Source organism: Chinchilla lanigera, unplaced genomic scaffold (assembly GCF_000276665.1).
Source record: "Chinchilla lanigera isolate Chin_1 unplaced genomic scaffold, ChiLan1.0 scaffold00083, whole genome shotgun sequence".
Lineage (NCBI taxonomy): Eukaryota > Metazoa > Chordata > Mammalia > Rodentia > Chinchillidae > Chinchilla > Chinchilla lanigera.
This window is the reverse complement of record NW_004955484.1, coordinates 8,685,706-8,711,237: the sequence shown is the minus strand read 5'-3', so window position 1 is coordinate 8,711,237 and position 25,532 is coordinate 8,685,706. Positions and strand designations below refer to the sequence as shown.

General features: G+C 45.5%; 1 long non-coding RNA gene and 1 pseudogene across 2 annotated transcripts; one reads left to right on the top strand and one right to left on the bottom strand.

Annotated features, from left to right (window-relative positions):
• Window positions 1–5,861: 5,861 nt before the first annotated feature.
• LOC102007773 lies at window positions 5,862–8,050 on the bottom strand (annotated as a pseudogene).
• Window positions 8,051–9,449: 1,399 nt separating this feature from the next.
• Window positions 9,450–25,145, top strand: LOC102014903. 2 transcript variants are annotated; one of them, XR_001231043.1, is made up of 7 exons: window positions 9,450–9,595; window positions 16,466–16,579; window positions 18,294–18,423; window positions 18,838–18,916; window positions 20,538–20,621; window positions 23,408–23,477; window positions 25,084–25,145. It is a non-coding gene; the product is annotated as an uncharacterized LOC102014903 (long non-coding RNA). The 2 variants fall into 2 exon arrangements; XR_263896.2 differs by lacking the exon at window positions 20,538–20,621.
• Window positions 25,146–25,532: the final 387 nt, after the last annotated feature.

Sequence of the window (25,532 nt, the reverse complement as noted above, 5' to 3'; positions counted from 1 at the left end):
CCTAGCACCTTAATATGTTTACACCTTAATATGTTTATAATATGTTTATATCTCAAAAAAAGCTAAGATGTTAAGGGGCCTGATATGGTCACACAGGTAGTAGTTAAGAAATTCTTTTCAATAGTAGGACTTCGTGTTGTTCATGTTGAGGTTCCAAGTTACAGCTGTTTGTAATGTGAGGACAACATTAGCACATTTGAAAGTGACATACCCTGGGAATGAAATTCAAGCTGCTCTAAGACAAAAATGAGGGTCTCCATGACTCTAGAAGCTGGAAATTATAGCTCCCTTTATTTATTATTTATTTATTTATTTATTTATTTATTTATTTATTTTTTCCTTATGTTTTTTTGAGCCAGGGTTTCACTATGCAGTTCAGGCTGACTTTAAACTCACTTTGTAGCCCAGGCTGGCCTTGAACTCACAGTGATCTTCCTGCATCAGCCTCCTGAGTGCTGGGATTACAGGCATGCACCACCACGCCTGGTGACAGCTACCTTTTAACAAGCAATTCAAAACACATTCATGACAAAATGATATAATACAAAATGACAACCTTACACACTTGAGCCCCGAACACCTGAACCTGAAGCTGACAGGCAGGCACCCATCTTCAAAGTCTTTCCAGGCACCACCACTTAGGACTATGACCTCACTGTTATTAAGCATGGTGCTGCTGCTATGGCTCCTGGTTAGCACTACCTACCTGTCCCTCAAGAAATGGTTTTTACTTCTGTGCATTTAATAAAAACTTCACTGGTTTAAAAAAAGAAATGACATTAACATTTTACTCCCCTGTTTTAAAGTAAGTAATCTAGATAGGCAGGGATATAGCTCCGGGGTAGAGTGCTAACCTTACATGTCTGAGGCCCTGGGTTCAATCCTAGCACCTCCTCCCCCACCCCAAGTTAACCGTCACAACCTTTCACCTCCAAGGAGTGCTTTGGAGTATGAATGTTCACAATGTGCTGAATTTTTCACAGTGATAATTATTGCAAATTGTCCGTAAAAAGATCATTTATTTATTAGAAATTGTAACATGAACCTAGGTAAAAAATCCCAATCCACTTTTGTTCAGCAGCTTCTTACTCAAAGTCATAAGCAGTGCACCAGTCCCTGAAGAAGGTGACTATGTAGTTTGAGGCCTCCTACTGACAAGGGTGCTCAGCTTTGGAGATTGCTGAGAAAAATCCCTTGGCTAGCATCATGTTTGTTTGTTTGTTTATTTATTTATTTATTTTTGAGACAGGGTCTTACTATGCAGTTCAGGCTGGCCTTGGGCTCACTTTGTAGCCCAGGCTGGTCTCGAACTCAGAACAATCCTCCTGCCTCAGCCTCCCGAGTGCTGGGATTACAGGCGTGCACCACCATACCCAGTGAGCATCATGTTTAAACCAGCCAAAATCAAGCTTGCTGAAGGAAAAGCTCTGTCACCGAGGATGCTAGTTCTGGATGGATGTTTCTTCAAGATGCCAATTCAGTCTTCTGTGCTAGGCTCATGTCCCAGAGACACGTCACAATGCTGTTGGTGGCTGATGGTCCAATGCTCCCCACCCGCCCTCCCTCCCTGCTCTGTTAATATCATCTTCAAGGTAAGAGGGAAATCATAGCTGAACAAGCAGCTCTCCTGTGTGCTGACTGGCCCCTTACAGGCCATGCCAGTGCAGGGAAGTATGTCTTGGCAGCCCTGTGGAACCTCTGGAGGATACCTGCCCTCTTTAGAGCTGGCACTTGCCCCTTCAGCTTTTGGTGTTAGATTTTGAGGTCATACAGGATATTTCCTAGCCAGTTTCCTTTGGTGGCTAAGTTGCCCAGAATTCACTCAATCTTTTGATCCTCCTGCCTTCAAGTCTAGAGTGCAGGGATTACATATGTGGGACACCTTGCCTAGGTTTGTGCTGTGTCCTTAAAGCTGGGGGTGGATGGAAAATTAGTGTGGCCTTGGGTACAGTAGCTGTTTCAGTCAAGACATTCAAGGATGGTTCTGAGACTAAAAATTTCCCAGACTACCAAACTATGATATTCAGTTTCCTGAAGAAGGGGCAGATCATGGAGAACTCTGTTAATTCCACACACTCTCTGGTGACTTACCTGTGTACAACATAGCCCTGAGGGAAGCCTCTTCGCCCTACTGGGTCAGGTTTTGTTGAGAACTTTCCTTTCTCTTCCTCCTCATCCAATCAGTCTCTGGTGGCGAGTAAACTCAGCGAGGCCAGGGCCACTGTGTTCTGGCACCAGGTAACGCATACCAGCACTCAGGGAACATTTTGTGGAAGAGTGAGTGCACTTGGCTTACAGGAGTTTACTACCTCCCCTTCTGTTCTGCAACAAAGGCGTGTAGGAGGAGTGACTATGACAGCAAAGTGACTGTGTGCCCAGAGCTGTGCTACTAGTTAAACATGTGCTAGTCCATTTATTCTTGCTCGCCAGGGAAATTTTCAGCAGCCTCACTTTGTGAGGCAGGGCACACGGAGGAATGCATGGGTACCCTCCTGGCTTAGACACATGGGGGTTTCTCAAATTCCTCCAGTCTTGCTGCTGTCCCTCTCAGCAGGAAAGGCCTCCACTTCCTACATCCATCCATTTATCTAGACATCCTTTGCTGGTTGGTGCTGGCATTTTGCTGGTTGGTGCGGCTAAGTGTATGAGAAATCCAGTTGATCATCCCTCTGGACTAAACGTGCACCAGGGTGGGCATCAGAGGGACTAGGTTCTCAGAGCCAGACCTCCCCCTACATCTGCACGGCATGTGCGATTTCATAGCCTCTGGGTCAGACTTGCCATCTCTGTGGCTTGACCTGTCCCACTATCTCAGGCAGCAGGAGCTGTTCACAGGTACCCGGCACCCCAAAGCCCTCCCCCTGTTCGGTTCGTGTGCCCTCCCTTCTCGACCTGAATTCGTGGCTCCCACAGGTAAGCTTACCTGTGAAGCTGAGCTCTCGCTGATGTCAAACTTGGACAAGCATAGGGTGCACATAATTGGTTTTTTCCTTTTCACATACCTTTTTTTTTTTCCTTTTGAGACAAGGGACCCCAGACTCATATCTAATCAGAATCCTTCTCCCTTGGGATACCAATTGCTGGGATTCCAGGTTTGAGCCTCTCTGGCTGGTGAGTTTTCTGCTGCTGAGTTTGCTGATTGTGTCCCGTGGTATCATTTTAGATGTTCCACTGCCTCTTTGTTTTTCATATAAACTGGGAGTTGTAGGGATTTTTTATTCATTGATGGATGAATTCATTCTTTCATTTAGGGACTGGGTCTAAACATGTTTCCTAGTCTGATTTACAACTGATGGACCCAAGAAATCCTGCCTCAGGAGAGCCTGCAGGCTTATGCCAATGTTGCAACTACTAGAAGCTTTTAGAAATACAGATGTGCAGGCCCTCATCCTAGAAACCCCCTTGCACTGGTGGTATAAGTGCTGAGGCTCTCTCATCCCTAATAGTTCCAGCTGAACCTGTTTTTCATGTTTGCTTGAATGCCACCATGACCCCTCTATTAACTGCAAATCCACTTCAATCACACCAAGTATCAGAGAGGAACGCTGGAGGGTGAGACGCTCAGTGGGGGTGCTATGGGAACTCCAGGACCTGTGCCTCCTTCTTGTAGACCAGTGCAAGGAAGCTGTTGATCATAAATTCTTTCCTGGCCTGGCGAGTATGCCTATCGGGGAAGAAAAACAGTCTAGCTGTTGGAGCCTCTCAGGACAAGTGTTCTGTCCTGGGGTCAGGATACCTTCTCTAGGGTTGGGAACTATGAATGGGGGATGATGCTACCACCTGCTCTGGACTCAGACAGCACCAACTGTGTGCTGTTCCTGCTCTACCAACTGTCCCCGCACTTGCATTCCCGTGACCAACTGTCCCCTTAACTGCTGAGAGAGACACTCTCCAGGTAACAGCCAGCACCTCATTGCCATTATTCACAGCAGCTAGAGTGATCTTTGTGTATCCACATCAGATTTCTTCTCTATCCTATGCCTGCTATAACTTCCTCTCACACTTTAAATGAGATCCATATTCCTCATCACAGATGAAAAGTCCCACGCCTACCTCTCCTACCACATTGTTTATTCTCTATCTATCCTTCCTGACCACACCGGCCCTTCTGGGGTTCTAAAACAGATCAGCCTTACAATCTTTTTTATTGTTACAACGGAGATTGAACCCAGGGCCTTCCCACAGAGCCAAACCCCCAGCTATTTTAATTTTTACCCTTCAGACAGGGTCTTATGAAGTTGCTCAGTTGCCTGGGCTTGTGATCCTCCTGGCACAGCATCCCAGAGTGACTGGATCATGGGCATATCACAGCACAATGGCATTTTAAAATTTTGTCCATATTTCTATTTTTAGGTATTTTCTTTTTTTGATAGAGAGTCTGGCTATGTAGTACAGGCTATCCTAGAATTTGTGATCCTCCTCCTTAAGCCTGCTGAGTGCTAGGATTATATGTATGCATTACTGTTGTGGTATACATCTAAAATATTTCTGCAAAATCTTGTGTTGATTTCTGAAAATTTGTTGGACCATGAGGCCCCTTCATATGTCTTTCAGTTGGAGAAAGGCTGTGGTCTCCTTGTTCGTGCTGGCAGTTGCTGGTCGTGACTAAAGTGAAGAATCTAGCTGAGGTTCGGGGCCTCAGCTCAGCTGCTCTGAGATCGACTCCTTCTTGGCATGCACCTGGACACAGGTATTTCTTTCGTATGAGAAAGAATAATGGAGGGTGGAGGGGCGAAACATAGTCCTTTTTCCTGGTAAGTTCATCCTGTTCAAAGTAGCTTCTCCTTTCAAACACAGTTTCTGGCTCTTTCTTGTAGCCAGTTGGTAAAGAAGAGAGATTCTGCCTTAGCTGGGATCAGGCAGGATTTCCAACTTCTATCTCCAGGACAAGGCTATGGAGGTCACTGAAGAGGAGGCTCTTTTGAGTCTTCCAATGTCCATCTGCTCAGAAGAAAGGCTCAGCCATTCCTAGGGCTTGTCACTATTGTTCAAATGGAAAATTTTGTGTCTAGGGCACCCTAGTAGTTGGTTATATTCTTCCATACATTGAGATCTATTGAAAGCCTGTATGGATGCTGCCTTCTCTGCTTCAGTCTTGGATGGGATGATGGATAGAAGATTTCACATAAACCTGCCTGCATGCTAGCTTCTCTACTCTAGATTTTGCTGGGGTGGTGATGACAACAGCACCGCAGGTTCAGTGGCCGCCGACCAGGCATCAGGCCTCTCCATGCCAGCCCATCTGGGCTTCTCCCCATACTCCATAGAGTAAACAGGTATAGGAGGATCCGTGGGCAGCACTGCTGCTAGAAAGAAAGCTAGAAATGATCAGTCACTTCTGCTTCATACATTGAGCTTCTAGGACCTACCCTTCTTATGTGCCTTCCTGGCTGCAGCCTGTTAATCTACTTTGTATCCCAAACATAGACTTGGTCTGTCACTTCTATAGGTGGCCTAGGAAGGGATGTCTGCTGTAAAGAACTTGGGTTTCATGGAAAGTACAGCAGCCAGACGCCAGAACGTCTGTCCCTCATTCTGACAGAGAACAAAAGAACTTGAAAATGGGACATCTTGCATTTCTGGGTACCAAGATTAGGCTCAACGTGTCTTCTCACATCAAACCAGTTCTGGTCTCCAGGCTTAATAGGAAGTTAGCTCTCTCCAGGCTTCATAGGAGGTTAGTTCTCTCCAGGCATTTCAGAACCAGCTGTATGACAAAACCCCCACCCTAGTCCTCAGCAACTAATACTAATATTGTTACTGGGCCCAAGTACATGTCTTCATGACAGCATAGTAAAGATGCCTGAGTCTCAAGGTGAGGTTTATTAGACATTTTCAACAGATCTTCAAATAGTTCTTATCTCTTTTTATTCAAACAAAAATGTTTATGAAAGAATAGACAATGTAAACAAATAACCAATCTCACTTCCTTGTACTAGGTGGGACCAGTCTGACCCTTTAAGTGAAAAATACCCTTGTGCTTTATTTAGCATAATAAAACTTACTGCTTAGACTTTACCAAAAAATTTCTCCCTTCACATAACTTCCCTAGCATTATGTAAGATTTGTCTATTTCCAGATCTTGAAGTTTCTCCATTGTAATGTTTGTACAACCCATTTAAAAATTATGAATGCTGCTTGTATTTCATGTTCTGATTAAAAACTCACAAGCAAAACACAAATAGCAAGGCACACATCATGTGTTATAATAGTATTTGTTTTGGAACATCAAAAATAGCAGAGATCCTGAATATAATTTGCTTAAATCATAAATTCTGAGATTGAAATAGGCATGTACAAATCACATTTAGGCTCCATGAACTGAAATCTCTCCATAAATACATAGAAGTACATGTGAAGTACAAAGCAAGGGCAGTAAACATGAGTGCTCTGGAATTTTGGTCCTCCCAACTCATCAGATTTCAGGTTGAGTTAGCTGAGGATGTTCTGGGTGAGCATCACATCCAGACTGCCTTATGGGACTCCTGACAAGTAAACTGCTTCCTTTTCTCCAGGGCCTCCTTCAGATCAGTGTAAGTGATCAGGGTTTGCACTTCAATCACAGCTCTTTTCCTGGCTTCCCAAATGCATGGCTTCCCTTCCAATCTACTTCATCCAGCAGTCCAGTCAAACCCTGCAGTTCTGTCTTGACACTCAGGTACAATTCAGGAGGGTTTTGAATTTAAAGAAATTCATTTTTTAAATTTCTTTTATCCTCTTGAGAACCTTTTCTATTTTCAGAGTGGAATGGGTGCTGGGCCTGGTGGCACATGCCTGTAATCCTAGCACTTGGGAGGCTGAGGCAGGAGGATTGCTATGAGTTTCAAGCCTGCCTGGGCTACAAAGTGAGTTCAAGGCCAGCCTGAACTGCACAGTGAGAAATTCTGTCTCAAAAAGGAAAAAAAAAAAAAAAAAAAAGGAATGGTTCTGTCTCAGGTCAAATGTGTGAGTAGTGTTGGCTTCCTCTTCTAAATCCAAATACTTCAGGAATTTGTTGATATCTTCAACTACTTCCCTCGGATAGTTTCTGGTTTTTGAATGCCTGCACATATCTAAAGTGTCCAGATCAGCAATCAGCCCTGACAGCACATGGTAAGTGTTATTACTATCCACTCCCATTAGAAGCGCAACCCTGACACCTCTGGTCTTGTCCACTTCACACATTGCAGAGTTGATTTTGGTGACGGAGGTATATACATCCTCAGAAAGTAGGAGGGAAAGCTGCTTTTTCATGCAGTCTCCCATAATCTCTGGCATGCCGTAAATTTTGGTTAGGGTGTGAAACCTTACTTTCTGCAAGGAGAGCTTTCCTCCAGTTTTAACATGTGTCAGCCTCAGAATGATAGCCTGGAGGCCTTCCTCAATTTCGTCACTAACGCAGTTGCCTCCTCTGTAAAAAGGGGCGATCTTCTGTTTCGTGAGGCTGTGGGCTTCCTTGGAGATGTTCTGCATTCAGATCCGACGTGGGTGGTTTTGCATTCTGCTCCAACTCTTTGAGGCCTTGTCTCCTGTGATGCCCTCTTCCTAGGTTGCTGAATGTTTCCTTTTCCTTCTGTATCTAGAGTCTGTTTCAAAAAGTTGCTTTGTTAGAATCCTCCCCAGTTTCTTGTAATTCTTGTCACTTGGCAGACCGCTGAAGCTGATTACTTGTTTTATACTTTTTCCTTCCTTTTGGATATGCTGGAGCCTAGCAATGAAAGGATGTTGGTTTTCTACATCTATACTTTTGTTATGTTCAGTTTCACAAGCACTCCCGCGAAGGGTCCGGAACGGCTGGCTTAGGATATGTTCCCCTATCTGGAGTTTTTATCCAGCGGCTCCCTCGAGGCGGACAGCCCGCTGAGCCAGTCCAGCAGGCGTATGAGTGCGGCGCTCGCCCCTTCTCCCCACGCGCCTTCACAGGCAGCAGCGCAGAGCGCGGCCCCTCCGGGCATCCCCTGCACGTCTGGCTAGGGCTGACTGGGGCAGCGGCGAAGGTGCCGGCGCCGCAGGTGGCAGCTACCAGCCTCACACCCACTCCGTGTGTCGCCCAGCCCAACCTCTCCACCATCTGACTTCACAATAGGCACGCGGCAGCGGTGGTCTGTGGGGAGCCCCGAGCTCTAGTTCTTCGTATCTCTTTTTTTTTTTTTTTTTAAACATACAATGGTCTAATGGTCTTCCTATCTCTTGACAGCCAAATACAATTTGCTTTTGCTAAGAGTCTTCTGAAGGAAAGGGTGGGATATATATATATATATAAATAAAATTTTTAAAATGAGATTTTACTATGTTGGTCAGTTTTATTTTATCCTTGTAGCTCAGCCTTGTGAATAACTAAGATTATAAATGCCTCCCATGTACCCAGGTACAAAAGAAGCAAAAGCCAAAGGGGAGGGATAAATTGATAAAGATTTGGGGCTTTCTAAACATATGGTCAGAGATAAATGTCCCTAGCCTGCACATTGAGCAGGAACTCCCTAGGTCCCTGGCAGGGTTCCTGGTCCTATTTTATACCTTCCTAGGGAAGATTGGAGGTACGGGACGAAAGGACAAAAGGAAGTTGTGATGGCCACTGATGTGTGTACACCACGGCCTCATGTAGAGATGCCTGGCCCAGGCTTACCTGCTGCACTGCCATCCCATGGGACAGATGACGAGTTAGCCTGAAGATAGATGATCTGGTCAGACGTTCTCTTTCAGACAACTGGTAACACGTGTTTAGGAGAAATCCAGTAGTTAGGTTTCCCCACATTTGAGTAGATTCCCTGAATGGAAACCAGGAGGCCCGTGATGTCATCCCTACCCACTGAGGTCCCGTGTGGAATCTCGAGGTGATGGGCAGGCTCGAGGCCCTCAGTGTGGGGTGGTGGAGATCAGGGAGAAGGCAGAGGAAACCTTCCTGAGTGCCGCAGTCCTCCCTCCCCAAACTCTCATCAATAGCCACTTTTTGTGTAGTGTTCCTATGGGTGGCCACACCCCCAGTGACCATAGTAGGGGAAGAAAATCTCAAATGGTGATAATGGTAGGAGAGTCAAGATTAACCCAAGAGATAAGTTGCACAGCTATGACTGTTAGAATTCAACAGTTAGTAGAAATTTGGGTGGGTTAGGGTATGAGCAAAGACGCCTCAGAGGTGGGACTGAAGCATATGTGAGATTTGGATATGTGCAGAAGAAAGACATTACAATTGAAAAATACAAAGGTAAAGACAGTGTTGTCCTAGATTTTTCTTCCCCATGTGTATGTTCATAGAAGTCATGTTTTTACAAACGAGTTCTCAAATATATATATATATAAAGGATGTTAAAGGGCCTAATCAAGGTAACACTGGTAGTAGAGTGAAGTTCTGCCCAACAGTGGTTCCATGTTGTTTGTACTTGGCTCAATATTTATACCAGAGAGTACTGTGTGGACAAGCTCATCACATTTTGTTTTTTTTTGTTTTTTTTTTTTGTACCAGGAATTGAACTCAGGACTCTGTGCTTGCCAGGCAGGTGTTTGTGCCACTGAGCTATATCCCTGGTCCAAGTTCATCACTTTTGAAAGTGCCAGACCTGTGGAAGGACGTACAAGTTGCTTCAATGCAAATGAAGACGTCCACTGGCTTAACAAGGTAAGAATGCAGGTGTATTTTAACATGAAATTCAAAATACATTTATGGCATATTGACATAATATGAAATACAGCCTTATTATTTTACTCCTCTCTTGTATAAAAGGCAAACAATAAGGTCAGGGATAGAGATCAGTGGTAGAGTCTTTGCCTCACAGACATAAAACCCCTGATTCCATCACAGCACCAAAATTCAGTCAACAAATAGAGTCTTTTTTTTTTTTTTTTTTTGTCTTTTTGAGGCAGGGTCTCGCTATGCAGTTCAGGCTGGCCTTGCGCTCACTTTGTAACCCAAGCTAGTTTCGAACTCGAAACAATCCTCCTGCCTCAGCCTCCTGAGTGCTGGGATTATAGGTGTGTGCCACCACACCCAGCAACCAATAGTCTTTGAGAAGCATGTCTAGGAGTATGAATTCTGTGAATTCATCCTCTGTTAAGGTAATTATTTTGAAGGGAGTCCTAAAAGGACCATGTATGTTAGAAATAATGACATAATACAAACTCAAAATTTAAAATCTACTTTAGCTTTCATGTGTCCTGGAAAACTCTACCCTCCGGTGATGGCCTATAGCTTCTCATTTAGGGCCAGAAGCAGGTCAACAGACCCTCAGGGAGTAGACCAGGTAGCCCACTGCCTCCTGCTCACAAGCATGCTCGTTACCCACCTATTATCCTGAAAAAGACCCCTATGTGGCTTCTAATTTAAACCAGCCAAAATCGGGCTTTGTGGCAGTGTCCTTCCTTAAGGATTCAAGTTCTGGAAAGTTTTTCCTTCAACAAGCCAGCCACTCAATCTCCTGAACCAGGCTCATGCTCCAGATGTGGTTACAAAGTTGGTGATGGTGTCTGACACCTCTTTCCGCAGGACTGACCCTCACTACTCTGCAGATATCACTTAACAGCATGAAGTCTATGTCATAATGGACCACCACTCCCCAGGGTGCTGCTCAAGCCCAGAGAGCCTATGTCTGTGTAGAGAAGTATGTCTCTGAAAGGCCTTCTGGAAACACTGGAAGATCCGTTCCCCCGTTAGTGGGCATTTGCTCCTGCGGCCTTCCATTATGGATTTTATGATCTTCCAGAACATATCCTAGCTTGTTGTCCAGTCACTAAGTTGGTCATGCTGGCCTCTAAGTTGTGATTCTTCTGCGTCAGCCTCCTGGTGTGCCGGGATCACACGTGGTCAGTCTACACTTGGCTTTCTGCTGCGTCCACAATGTAGTGTTGCTGGAGGTGGAGGGAAAACTGGGAGGCTTGTGAGGTAAGAGCTGTTTCCAAAAACACATTCAAGTCTTTTACTGGGACTCAGATCCCCTTTGCCAAGCTGTGATTATCAGTTGGTTGGAGAATTGCAGGTCATGGAAACTCTGCTAATTCCAAACCTTCTCTGGTGATTTCTTTTCTCTACCAACAGGCATAGGGAGAGGATTTTAACAGCCTCACTTTAAAGGTGAGAAAACTGAGCAGCAGGTAGGCAAAGGAACTCAGTGATGCCCACCTGGCAAGGCACATAGAGATTATGTGAATCCTTCTACTTCTGTAGCAGAAAAACCAATATCAAACCAAATGGAAGACTCTGCACCAAGGAGTTAGAAGGAAACTTTTATTACGCTAGGGGGCTGGGGAAGCCAGAGGCTCAAATCACCAGCCCAGAGTCAGGTTTGAGCTCCATTTAAATAGGGTTTGTGGGTGGGAAGCACAAAGCCGATAGCAGGTTATTACATGATTGGTTACATGGAATACAAGAATTATGTCATATATTGTCAGGCAGGTTTGCTTACGGAATTGTTTAATGTTCTGGGAAGGACGGGAGGGGGTGTGAGTGAAGCAAATAGAGTTAAATGGGTCTTTGACTGGGTCAGTCTGTTCCAGACATGAAGCCAATATATTTTTCTAACTAAGGAAAACACAAGCTGGACACAGTCAAGTTGGCCCAGGGCATTATCAAAGAGAAGTAGATGGTCAAGGCTGACTCTCTGCGTGACAGGCAGCATGAGCATAGTCACAGGCTATGAACTGATTTCTAACAGTTGCTATAATATGCCTACAAGTCTGCTATTCTATAAGTGTGCCCTTACATCTTCCCCCCGTTTTTACTACAGAAGAAAATCTTTTTCCTCAGTTTCCTCAGCTTCTTCAGTGCTAGGGAGCTGATAGGATGGAGTAGCTTGTAAAAGAATTTGTGGTGCGTAGCTTCAAAGAGTTCTGTCAGGACCTGTGACAGAATACGGATCACACAAGGACCCAGGAGAAGTAGTGCTAGGACGGCCAGCACAGGTCCCTAGACAGCTCCTGTCTAAGAAGGGAGAAAATCTAAGGATCCCCATTAGGAAGAACCTCCCATTAGATTTGGAACCTTATGTTTGAGGCATTCCTACAGCTGGCGGGAGTTTTCTCTTACTATTCCTGACTTCTTAGCATAGTAACAACATTTCTCCTCTGGGAAAAGGCAGATTCCTCCATGTTGGGCAGTCAGGAGATCTAAAACTCTTTGATTCTGGAGGACAACTACAGCCAAGGAGTCTATTTGGTCTTGCAGTGTGTCTATGGAGGTCTGTGTATTGGCAAATTCTCCAGCAATCTGAGCACTTAACTGTGAGTATTGCTGTTGGCTTACACCCACAGCTGTAGCCCTGAGTGTTAAACTCCCTGTTATTGTCATTCTGGTTAACAGGGGCAGTATCACAGAGTCATGTTTCTGAGGTGATGTGCAGGTCCCTTGCTGTCCTGGATAAACAGACAGGTGGGGTAACAGAAAAGCAAGTCTACAAAGACTCATTTTTGTATTATCAAATCCCTGATGTATCCCATCAGCACAAACAAAGAAAGTCCCAAAGGGAGCTGCTAGGGAACCTGAAGTGACAGCCAATATCTCCATACAGTCAGCAGATGCATTTTGGCCCTTCCTGGAACCTAGAAAACAAGAGGTGCTTCCCTATACTGTCGTAGGGTTGGGCTAAAACAGGCGATCAGGAGTACTGGTTGAATTAAGCTTAATATTGTTCTGAATGAGAACCAAAGGTCGATAGGATAGAACTGAGAGGGGGGTTTACAATGTTTCAGTGTTTGTCGCCAGTCTGGACAAATGTACTTTGTATTAGAATGACACTCCTGTTCCCAATTTAATTCTCCACACCTTGAGGAATAGCAATGATTTTTCCAGTTTGGGAATTTGGCCTGGACTGGGCATGTAAGATTCAAGAGCAATCAGATCTGGAAGAGGAACTATTACTTGGACAGCTATTAAACTGAAGTATATTGAGTGGGGAGCATTTTTCTCTTAGCCTAATCATCTTTTTAGCTTTGGCCTCCAAACCTCAGTTGTTGAACACCCAGAAGAGAAGATCAGTGGCATTAGTATTGTAGTGGGTTTAATTATTATAATTTTATTTAAATATCAAGCACTTTGAAACATAAAGTATAGCAAAGGACTGTTACTTTTATCAATTATGGCTGACCTAGCAGTTGAATCCCTGCATAATGTCAAGGGACAGCAGTTACACAGTTTTACAAAGAAAACCTGAGATCAAAAGCCACATATCATATTTTAGTATGTCAATCATGACATTATTTTTGTAATGCTTTTAAGTCTCTATCTTAGTATTGAGTAGAGTAATACACAGCATATACATCACATAAGTTTTTTAAGGCTATTATTTCACGGGTAATCTCACGTTGATTTGACCATTTTCCTCATGGGGGTTTTTAGAAGGAACAACCCAAGCTCCATCAAATGAACAAGTGGCCATACATATATTTTTCCTTAATAAACTATTTCTACAAGCTTTCCCCAACATACGTAAGCTTTCTAGTCTTGTCATTTTCTTTCTTTTTATCCCCTTAGCAGGACAAGGCTTTTATCATACAGAATCCTCTCACATCAAAAGTATATCTTTTACATTTATAGCCTCCTTTAATATTTTTTCTACCACATACTATAACCTTTTACAACAAACTTGACTGCAGCCACTTGAATTTTAAAGTGTCCTCTTTTTTTTCCCCAATAGTAAACTTGATCAACTGACAGCAGACCTCTAAGTAACCTTAAGTCAGTGTTTTTATTTGCCTTTTTGAGACAGGGTGTTGCTATGCAGTTCAGGCTGGCCTTGAGCTCACTTTGTAGCCCAGGCTGGTCTCGAACTCGCAGCGATTCTCTTCCTTCAGCCTCCCGAGTGCTGGGATTACAGGTGTGCGCCACTACGCCCGGCAGTGTTTTTATTTTAAAACAACAGAGTAAAGAGCAAGTTAACCCTGTAAATTCAAAACTTTTTAATGTACCATAAATGCTTTATGCACATAAGCTCAAACTGAAAACCAAAAGTATAATTGCCAGTTAGTTAAAATTTGTAATTTGATTTCTCCAGTAAAACTTCCTTAAGTTCGACAAGACTTTGGCTATTCACCCCAGGCTGGAGTTGTTCCACCTTTCAGATGTCTGCAGGGGGCACCAGGCTGGTGACTGTCAAGCAAGGGCTGGCCTTGAAGCTCCTGAAGCAGGGAGGAGAGCTTCGGCCATTTTTTGTTTTGTTCCCTTACCAGCTTTGAAATGAAAAGATAACACGTTTTGTCCCTGTAATCTCAGCATGCATATCGGGGCCTGTCTTTTGGCTTTGTGTCTTCGTTATAGCTTAGCCATCAGGTCAGCCAGCTTTCCAGTTGCTGTTTCGCTTTCTCTTTTATTAGCCTATCTGCATCATCCATCTGTATATTTTGGTGTATTAAATCAAAACAGCTTTTTCATGTCTTTACACCTTACAGTGAAAATAATTTTTTTCAATTACTTTTGTTTTCAGTTGTTTAAACCGCTTTTTTTCAGTTAGTTGAGTCCAGGTTACCTTGGACTTATGTATTCTATTTTGTGTACAAATATACACACATTCACACGCAGGCACAATCCCATGGGGAGGAAAAAAAAAAAAGATCTAACTGGAACAGCAGCTGCAGCTGATTACTCTGACTAGAGCAGGAACTGGAAGTGGAACAGGTGGCAGATGCTGAGGAGTGATCAATTCCTCCTTCATCCCTCAGAGGGGAGATGGTTCCAAGCAGGTACCAAGCAGGTACCAAGCAGGTAAGCAGGTTAACTGTGGGACATAACCTCGGGCAGGCCTACCTTGTCTAAGGGCCCGGTCCGGTTCCATCGTGACTCCTCCCAGGGTCCATTGAGGTCTCTGCTGTTCTGCAGGGGCCCCCTCCCTTGACTGCTGAGGAGACTGGAAAACAAATTCAGAGGGCGTGCCTTTCTGTCTGCAGATCAGAGGATGGGTCCCAGCAGTAGCTGCAGGCCTGTATCGGTGACCTAAGCAGTCAGCAAAGTGTCTTCCCAGCCAGTGCACCAGAAATGTAGCAGAAAAACCAATATCAGACCAAATGGAAGACTCTTTGCACTGAGAAGTTAGAAGGCAACTTCTATTATGCTAGTGGGCCGGGGAACCTGGAGGCTCAAATCACCAGCTCGGAGTCAGGTTTGAGATCCATTTAAATAGGGTTTGTGGGTAGGAAGCACAAAGCCGATAGCAGGTTATTACATGATTGGTTACATCAAATACATGTATTATGTCATATATTGTCAGGCAGGTTTACTTAAAAAGTATTGGAGCCCGAGATATAGCTCAGTGGTACAGCGCCTGCCTGGCAAGTGCAAGATCATGAGTTCAATTCCCAGTGTAAAAAAAAAATTGTTTAACATCTGGGAAGAAGACGGGATTGGGGGTGAGTGAAGCAGGTAGAGTTAAATGGGTCCTTGACTGGGCCAGTCTGTCCTAGACATGAAGTCCTTGAAGCAAGTTGGAAACAAAATATATTTTTCTAACTAAGGAAAACACAAGCTGGACACAGTCCAGTTGGCCCAGGGCATTATCAATGAGAAGTGGATTGTCAAGGCTGACTCTCTGTGTGACAGGCAGCATGAGCATAGTCACAGGCTATGAACTGATTTCTAACCTTTGCTATAATATGCCTACAAGTCTGCTATTCTATAAGTGTACCCTTACACTTTCAGGTAATGTCCCTCTCACCAGGAGGGGCCTCTAACTCCTTAGAGCCATCCATTTGTCTACGCATCCTTTGCTATCACACACTGGGGCTGGCACATGGATGCATATGCCATGAGGAGACTAAACAAGTCTTCACTGACTGCGCTTGGAATCAACATGCTGTTCATGGGCAAGGTGCACCTTACAGCCCTCCCCCTGCATTCCATTTAAGTGCACATAGCCTCCCTCCTCGTGCTGGCTTCACGGCTGCCCCAAGCAGGCCTGTTATCAGGTAGCTTGATTTTAGAAATGATTCACCAATTCAATGTGTTCTGGGTCCTTCTCCCCTCAAATAAAAAATTGAATGAAACAAGCCAAAATTTATTTGAAAAGAGGGGTGAAGGGTTAAGGGAGCAACTGGCTCTGCAGAGCAAGCTTGGGCTGAACAAAGAGAGGAAAAGGTAAAAGCAAAAATGAAAGTGTACCCTGGGTCCGGGAGATGCAGGGTGGGCTACCATGAAAGGAACAGGAGATCAGTTCCTTGTGGAGTCTGTGTCCTTATATGCTTCAAATAATCATCTATAAAGCACAGGCAGGGAATTTTTACAACTCCTAGAGGCAGTCCATCTTAGGGAAAGAAAGAAAGAGCTCTGAACCTGTTGATCTCCAGCAGGTTCAGATATGGAGCCCTGGGAATTATTTGGCACTGTCCTGGGATCTTGTAATTAACAGGTCCAGCTTGTTCCACCAATCAGCTTTGCCACACCCTGCCTTCCTACCTCAGGCCCACCCTATGAACTTAAGTATCTGAGCTCACTGCTGCCCATTTAGACGAGTATCCGGCTGCACCTGAGATACTTTTATCATTTTACTTTTCTTCTTTCTTTTTGTTTCAGTTTTGGGCTTTTGAGGTAGTGTCTCTCTATGGCATGAGGTTGGTCTCTGACTGAAGATCCTTCTGCCTTGGCCTTCTGACTGCTGGAATTACATGTGTGAGCCATCATGCTGAGGTGAGTTTTCCATGTTAAGTTTGCTGACTGCATGTGTCCTGGTGACATCTTACATGTTTGTCTGTCTCTTGATTTTCCTATAAACTGGTAATTGTGCCAATCTTTTATGCATCGATATTTCATTCATTCATTCATTCAAGGCAGGCCCCAAAATGTTGCCTATGCTGGCCTCCATCTCATGGGCTCAAGCCGTCTTCCTCCATCAATCTCTCATAACTGAGACTACTGGTATGGGCCAGTGTGGCAAATATAAGAAGCATTGCCTGTCATCCCAGCACTTGGGAGGCTGAGGCAGGAGGATCACCGTGAAGTTAAGGCCAGCCTGGGCTATGTAAGCTAGTTCAAGGCCAAGCTGTGCTACATAGTGAGACCCTGTCTCAAAATAAATAAATAAATAAAATTTTAAAATATATAAACTTCAGGTCTTCATCCTATGCTTTCTTGGTCTGGCCTAGGTACTGGGGATCTGTCATTCCTAAGAGCTCTTTTTTTTTTTTTTTCCCCTAAGAGCACTTCTGTGAGCATGTTTTTCTCATGTGTAAAAACTGGCAACCTAACCCCTCTAGTAACCACAAATCTGTTCCCGTCACATCCACTATATGGGAGGGACTATGGGAAGTTGATAGCAACTTTTGGTGGGGACACTGTTTGAACCTCAGGGCCTGTGCCTCTGTGTTTGTTTGTTTATTTTGTTTTGTTTTTTAGTGGACTAATTTTTAGTTTAAGAAAACTTTTTTTAAAAAAATTTTGAGACAGGGTCTTGCTATGTAATTCAGGCCGGCCTTGAACTCACTACATAGCCCAGGTTGGCCTCAAACTCACAGTGATCCTCCTGCCTCAGCCCCCCAAGTGCTGGGTGCTCAGCAAGAAAACTCCTGAGTTACAGGTTCTTCCTGGCATTGTGAGTGTGCGTGTCAGGAAGAGGAACAACAGTTTGCTTCTGTAGCATCTCAGGACAAATATGCTGTCCGCATGGTGGGACTCTTCTCTCAGGGCTGGGGCTATGTGTGGATCACGGTGCTGTCTCCTCTTCTGGACAGTGGATGTGGCTGAGCTCTAGACATAGGCCAACCCTGTGCCCCTCCTTCTCTGCTGTCTCATTTCCCGTTCTTCAGGGCCTCAGGTCTCTCTACCTGTGGAGAGAGAGATTCTTTTGCTAACGAGCAGCACCTTACTGTCATTGCTCAGAGTAGCTATGGTGATCTTGTTAGCATCTACATCACATTTCTCCCTTACTCTGTCCATAGTTCTGCTATCTCTTCCTCCCACGTCCAAAAGAAGATCCATACTCTTCTCCACAGTGCAAATGGTCACATCTACCACCCCAACAGCCTTTTCCGTTCTAGTACATGTAGTACAGGCAGCGGAGAGACCACGCCCCTCCACTCATGAAAGTTTGGGCAACATCAATGGCCCAACCCTCCTTCTCTTGTTACCTGTAACTTCATCAGAGTGAACTTGGAAACTCCCGTGCTTGTTGAAAGCCCCTACTTAGGGTGACTCAGCACCCATTAATCATTCCTGTCAGTCTTACTTAAAGACCAAATGACAGGCACCTGGGCTGGGGTGTGCCTCCTTTAAGAAAGCCTGATTTATCTGTGTGTGTGTGTATGTGCATGAGTGTACATGTACATGTGCACATGCATGTGTGCACTTTTTACTTTCCTGTCATCCTGGCATCATTTTTCTGTTTATGCCATGTTTTTCTCAGCAGGGACCTGCCCTGAGTACTACTTCTTGTAGTCTGTGATAAATGTAGCTGCTTTTCATTTACCTGTGGATGTAAACTTGCAATTCTTTGCTCGCTGTATATCTGTCAGATCAACTCCCCCCCCAATCACTTGGTGAGTATTACGTCTTGTGTCTAGATGTCCCTTCAAAGCCTCACTTGGTCATGGGGGGTGCTTTTCAGATGTGGCTGGATCTAGAGTGTGTGATGCTGGGATGAAGGGTGTGTGATTACAAATTAGTCCGCTAGTTGGCTTGGCATAGTTGTGAGTACAATTAAGGGTGCCCCACCCTGGGTGTGAGTGCTACCTTCCCTATGGGCGTATAGCCTGGATAAAATATAAGGACAGAAAGAGGGCTGCTCCAGGCCTCACTTGTTGCTTGCCACTTTGCTGCTTTGCTGCCTTCTGCCTGCCGTGAACTGTTTCTCCTTTGTGATTCCCCTCGGCCATGCCACCCTGCCTCAGAGCCAGCCAACTATGAACTGAAGCCTCTATAAACTGCGAGCCAAATAACCTTTCCTCCTTTAGCATTGGGTGTTGAGTATTTGTCTCAGCAACAAGAAAAGTAACTAAAACAGTGAGCCAGCCAGGAGACGTTGGAAGAAAGGTAAATCTGTCTTTGGGAACATGTTTTCTCTCTTCTCCTTTTTACAAGCAACCAAGGGCACTTGTTGGGTAAACAGGACAGATTCCTGGGAGTAAGAGATGACTAGATTGTGGAGCAAAAGGCTTTGGCTTTTGCAGGGAGCAGGAGGGCTCCTGATTGGTTGGGGTTATATTTTGCTGCTGGTACTTTCAGCCTGGGAATTCCCCTCTAGTAGCCATGGTTTCCCATGCCTTGGGGGGACTGGACCTGAACCAAACCAAAGTGAGGCAGCCAGCAAGTTGCATGGCTGTCACGGGCACTGAAGAAATGGGGTTGGGATGACCTGGCCTGGACAGAGTTCCCCAGGCCAGGTTCACATAATATTATTGCTTCTCTTTGGAGGGTACAGTTGGCAGCATGCATTGGTCTGTGGGGATTTAGGCGGCCTCTTGGGTATTGCCAAAGGTGTTTGTGGGGCCCAATGGACCCTGTTAGCTCACATGGAGTGAGCTAACACTCCAGTGTCCTTCTTCGGTTTGTTTTCCTTCCCTCCCTGTCTTGAGGGAACTTCTGCTCCCTTCTTGTCCTTCCCTCACCCCTGGGCTTTGATCTGTCTTCAGACTCAAATTATTTGGCTTTCTGGTACTACTAGTCAACCGAGGGAGACAGAGACTTAAAATATAGAATACTAGCCTAGTGATTTCTCACATGGACAATGGAAAGAAAAACTTGTGGTCATTTAAAAAGGTGCAGTTTTTGTGCTGGGAGGGCTGACCTAAGCAGCCTGTTTTCTCCTGTATCCTAAAGCTGATCTATAGCTGTCTCCCCCGGCATTACTTCTCCAATGCTAGTTTGCTCTCTCTATTCTACTCGGTTTTGCTTTTGTTGTGATTTTGGGCATGATCTAGTGAAATGCAGGAGAGCTGCAGACAGAGGAAGAGACTAAGAGGAGAGAGATTCCTATACAAGGGCACAAGTTTGAAAATCTAAGTCCTATGTGGACCTCTGGCTGTGGCAGTTTCAGTTGTGTTTGCTTATTCCCTGTTTTTAGACTGTCACCTACTGGCCGCCAGTGGCTAATCATCCGTTACAGTACTCATTTCTCAATCAAAGGCTCTAAGAGCCACATCTGCAAGAAAGTTTTCAGAGTTTGGGGGTTCTGTTGAGTAAAGCACTTGCTACCCCTCCCTAGACAGGATGTTAGGTGGTTTTGTAGTTGTTTAAGAGGCAGCCCACCAGTACTGCGTCACAGTTCTGTACTGTTTGTTCAGAAGATGAGTTGTGGTCATAGGGGGAGGTCCAAAGGTTCAAAAGGAAGTGGTGCCGCCACCCATACAAGGCCAGATACTTCTGGCTCCCGAGTCCAGCTCTACTATGGGGCACCTGAAGTGAGAGCTGGACAGGGTTATAGATCTAGAGGATCTCCTGTATGATTCCCATGTGGAAATGATGCAGGAGAAGGCTCAATAAGGCTTTTATGACCAAAGCCCAAGGACTTCAGCTCTATCAGGTCACAGCCTGGGGCTGTAAGGCCCAGGATCCACCAGAAGATGCCCTACAACGTCCCCACCAATAGGCCGGGGATTGAGCCAGGGATAGGCCTGTTAAGATCCCACAACTTAATTTTTACTCCTATTTACAGACCCATCATGGGAAATGCCTCATCTATTCCTTCCGACTCCCTGCTCAGATGCCTCCTCACTCACTGGAAACATTCCATCTCCAGGTCCTTCAGAAAGATCACCTTATATTCCTGTGTACTAAAAATCTGCCTACATGTCTACTTGGGAAAAAGAGACATGGCTACTCTTCGGCAGCCCAAAATAACTCCACATTTCAATTAGGTCTTTTTTTAAGAAACAGGAAAAATAGTTGGAGGTGCCCTGTGTTCAGGCCTTTATAGCCTGCCACCAAAGTCCTGATCTTTGCCCTAGAACTAATCCTCGCTCAGGAGCTGATGCTGCTGAAGATGCGTTCCTGTCAGCTCCTCCTCCCCACAAGCTATCTCCTCACCAGTGCTCAGTCAGTGCCCCCAGGAGATAAAGGCCATTGCCTGAGCCGGCCCAGTGCCAGGTGTGGGTCTGCTTACCATAAGGGCGTGGATCCATGGAACTCAATAGCTAAGCCTGCCACCACTCTACCCCTCTACCTCTTCGAGAAGTGGCAGGTGGTGAGGGTAGTGTCCAGGTGCAGGTCATTTTTTTCAATTATGGATATTCAGTGATGCAAGGAAAAGCTGGGTAGATTTTCTGAGAATTCTGAAAAGTTTGCTGATGGTTTCCATACACTAACAATGTCCAGTTCATCTTGATTTATTGCTGCACAGCAGTGGAAAGAAAAGGGATTTTTAAAAAGCTTCAAAGCCAGCTAATGAGGAAGACTTCGCAGCTTCACCCAGCGATAATCAGCCGATTGCTGTGTTGTTTGGATCCCAAAAGGGGCCCGAGTGGGATTATAAGACAGTGGGTAGAGAAGCCAAATGCAAGTCGTTCATCTAAGCTATTTTAGTGGGTATCAAGGCTCTGATGAAAAATCCAGCTGCTTTTCTGCCTTGAAGAAGCACTCTGTAAATATACTAATTTAGACCCAGAGTACAGAGAAGGTCAGATTATCCTAGCACAGAATTTTATTAATCAGTTAGCTCTAAATATTAGGAGAGAGCTCCAAAAATTCCAAGAGGGCCCATAAGCAGGGATAAGTCAGTTGGTTGATGTGGCTTATTCAGTCTTTTTTTTTAATTTAATTTTTTTTTTTTTTTGGTTTTTCTCCAGTACCAGAAACTGAACTCACGACCTTGCACTTGCCAGGCAGGCACTTTGCCGCTGAGCTAAATCCCCAGCCCCGCTTATTCAGTCTTTAATGACTATAATGAAGCAGAGGACAAACAAGATGAAAAGAAGTAGGCTAAAGCCATGATTGCCCTAATTGATAAGGCTCAGGATAAAGCCACACTGCTAGGGGAAACTGAGGCAATCCAGAATGATAAAAGCAAGTCAGAGTGCTTCAGGTGCAAGCAACCTGAAGAGTGCCCTCTAAAACCACCAAACCCTTGTGGGGTCTGTCAGAACATGAAAAAAGACCATTGGCACTGGAAGAGGGACTGCCCTCGTCCCTAGAGCAGGATGAGGTCATCCGCTACCATGGCAGCCAGGGAAGAATGCTGGGATAGTGAATGACGACGCCCTAGGCAGCCTGTGTGGTTCCTGCGCAAGCTTACTTCCTTCCTTACTTACACCTTACAGGAGCCTCAGGTGACTCTAGAAGTAGTAGGCAAACAAATTACATTTCTCTGTGATACGGGGGTGTCTTATTCATTTCTAATTTTTATTGGAGGGAACTTTCATCTCATTCCAAATTTGTGGGCCTTGAAGGGGTTAGCTGGGAAGCTTTTGTTTTGTTTTGTTTTGTTTTACCTCCACTCATACTGCCAGTTGGAAGATTTTCTTTTTCAAGCTACTTTTTTTTTCTTCTTCTTCTGGTACTGGGAATCGAACACACGACCTTGCGCTTGCCAGGCAGGCACTATGCCGCTGAGCTAAATCCCCAGCCCCCACCAAGCTATCTTTATGATGATACTAGAGTACCCCATGTCAGTAATTGGAAGACATATACTCTTCCTATTCAAGGCCACTCTGACATCCAAGCCTCTGGCAACCTGTGTCTCTGCTGGGAGTTGATCCCCCATGATGTCTCTGCTGGGAGTTGATCCCCAAGCATGTATGATGGTACTCTGTGGAGGGTTGTTAAGGTCGTCCCAGTAATTATTCAGCCAAAGACCCTCACCTATACCTTCACAGAAGACAGTATTACTTTCAGAAAGAAGTGAGGCAGGGGCTGAAGCCCATTATTCATAGGTTTTGGACTACAGAGTTACTGGTGCTGTGCCAGTCGCCATGCAATGCACCCATTTTTAGCAATAGTTAAACCATCAGGAGAATATCCCCCCGTACAAGATCTCAGAGCCATCAGTGAGGCAGTGGTACCTACTCACCCATTAACAGAAGACCCATACACTCTTTTAGCACAGATCCCAGGAGGCACAAGATGGTTTTCTGTCCTTGATCTCAAGGATGCTTTCTTTTCTATCTCTGTAGATCCTAACTCCCAATATTTGCCTTTGAATTGAAAGACCCCCCCAGACAGGACTCACCAACAGTATACTTGGACTTCCTTGGCTTGGGGTTTTGGAGATAGCCCCTACTATTTTTACATGGGCCTTAGCTTAAGACCTGGGCCTTAGCTAAAGTTTAAAAAGGGAGACCTACTGGCACCCCACTCTTTCCAAGGTTCCACTGGCCCTGGAAACTGAACTCTGAATTTTCTTCCTGCCCTTGGGGTAACTTAGGCTTGTGCACTGTTTTTTTTGTTGTTGTTGTTGTCATTGGTGTTTTGTTTTGTTTTGGTTTTCTTTGGTCTTTCTGAGACAAGATCTCACTACGCAGTTCAGGCTGGCCTTGAGCTCACTTTGTAGCCCAGGCTGGCCTCAAACTCACAATGATCCTCTTGCTTCAGCCTCCTGAATGCTGGGATTACAGGCATGCACTTGTGCACTGGTTTGAAGAACTGGAATACTGCTGCTGAGGTGGGTATAGCCAAGCTAAGTCCATGTCCCTGCAGCTTTTGGGGGCAGAGGAGGAAGGGGACTGCTCATCATGTCTGCTGGCCTTGCTTCCTCTCCACCCAGCATTCCTGGTCCTCTGTGCTTGTCCCAAGCATCCATCCCTAAGTTCTGCATGTGTGCATATGCATCAGGAGCCCTGCCCCTGGTCCTCCTGAAGAAACTTTTGGGCACTTCCCAGCCTCCTCACCTTGCACTGCCCACCATCTGTGCCCACCACTCACGGTTCATTTGGAGTTCCTTTTCCCTGTTAGTCTGGGGCTCCCTGCCCCACTCCTCCTGCTTTTGTGAGATTCTTCTCTAAAGAGTCCCTGAGAACAGGGCCTGCTGAGAGCTGTGAACAGTTGTAAGCATTTGGTGCAGTGTGCATTCCAATTGCTTGTCTGCCCTCAGGCTGCAGGGCCTTTCCCAGAGCCTTCTTGTTCCAGCACTTTCCACCCGCAGTTGGTGCCCTCTGAGCCTTGGCCCTTGGTGTGCGTACTTCTCCTAGAGTGCAGTCCTGGTGGGTGCTCAGAACTCTGCCCGGGAACATAGGACCTACCCCCAGCTGGATCTCAGAGTCTTTTGTTTAAATGTCCCTTGAAAAGCACGGAATTTCATCATTTTGGGGACAGTGCAAACACCCATGCAGCCCAGTGCAGGCTGGGAATGGAGCCCACCACGTAGCTGACCCACCCACAGATGTTTCTGTGCCCTTTTCTGTCCTTGGACCCCACTGCAGATGATGCACTGCAGGCTCTGGCCTTGGGTCAGGAGCCTTGGAAGCATGGCAGAGCCCATGGACCATCCAACTCTGCCTCTTGAGTTTACTGTAACCCTTTGGGGTCTCCCAGGAAATAAGACCCTTGTGTGGTCCACCTCAAACCATGGCGGGAGCCTGTACCCACCCACTCCCAAGGGTCAGAGCAGATGCCCTGCAGGACAAGGAGAATCTTTGGCTATCGGGGAGTAAGAACCTTTGAGTAAGGTGACAAAATGGTGCTTGGGAGTACAACATTGTTTACTGGCCTACTCTTGGTGAGGGAGGTGGAGAGCACTCTGGAAAACGCCCAAATATCAAAACCCACCTCCATGTCCATGGATCATCAAGAAATCCTCAGAGGCTGGCCATGGTGGTGCATGCCTATAATCCTAGCACTTGGGAGGCTGAGGCAGGAGGATCATTGCGAGTTTGAGGCCAGCCTGGGCTGTAAAGTGAGCTCAAGGCCAGCTTGAACTGCATAGAGAGACCCTGTCTCAAAAGAAAAAAGAAACCTCAGAGGAGGAACACAACTCTTAGATCAGATAGTATGAGTTCCTTTGTCCCTACACAGGTAGGGCCAGCAGGAAGTAGCCATGGAAGACAGATCTTTTTACTTTAGTACCCCTTAATGATTTTGAGGGACCAAGTCTCTTGGAGGGAATAGTACAATGGGAGCTGGGAGGCCATTCCCTTTCCTCCCACTTGAGTTTGGGCAACACGGCAGGGCCAATTTCCCTTTCATTGTTACCTATTACTTAATCAGAATGAACTCTGGAACATGCAGGCTTGTTCCAGCACCTTGTTAACATTTCTGTTAATCTTACCTAGAGACCCAATGAAAAGGACCCAGGATGAAAAGGACCTCAAAAAAAAAAAAAAGAAAAGCCTGATTTATCTGTGCATATGTCCTTTTTGCTTTCCTGTCATGTGGCGTCATTTTTCTGCTTGTGTCTGTTTTGGTTACTTTTCTCTCATTGCTGAGACAAAATACCCAATACCCCAAATGAAGGAAAGAAAGGCTTACGGTTTGTAGAGGTTTCAGTCTATAATTAGCTGGCTCCCAGGCAGGGTGGCAGGGCACAGGGGCAACACTTCAAGATGGCAAAAGACAGCAAAAGCAGCAGGAGTAAAAAGGGGTAGGAGACAAACCTCTTTTCCTCCCTTATATTGTAAGCGGGCTACCCAGCCACACCCACACCATCTTCATGCCCTCCTCTTCCACAAGCTGGGGATGCTCACAAAGGACGGACCCTGGCCCCCTGCTGGATCACTTAGCT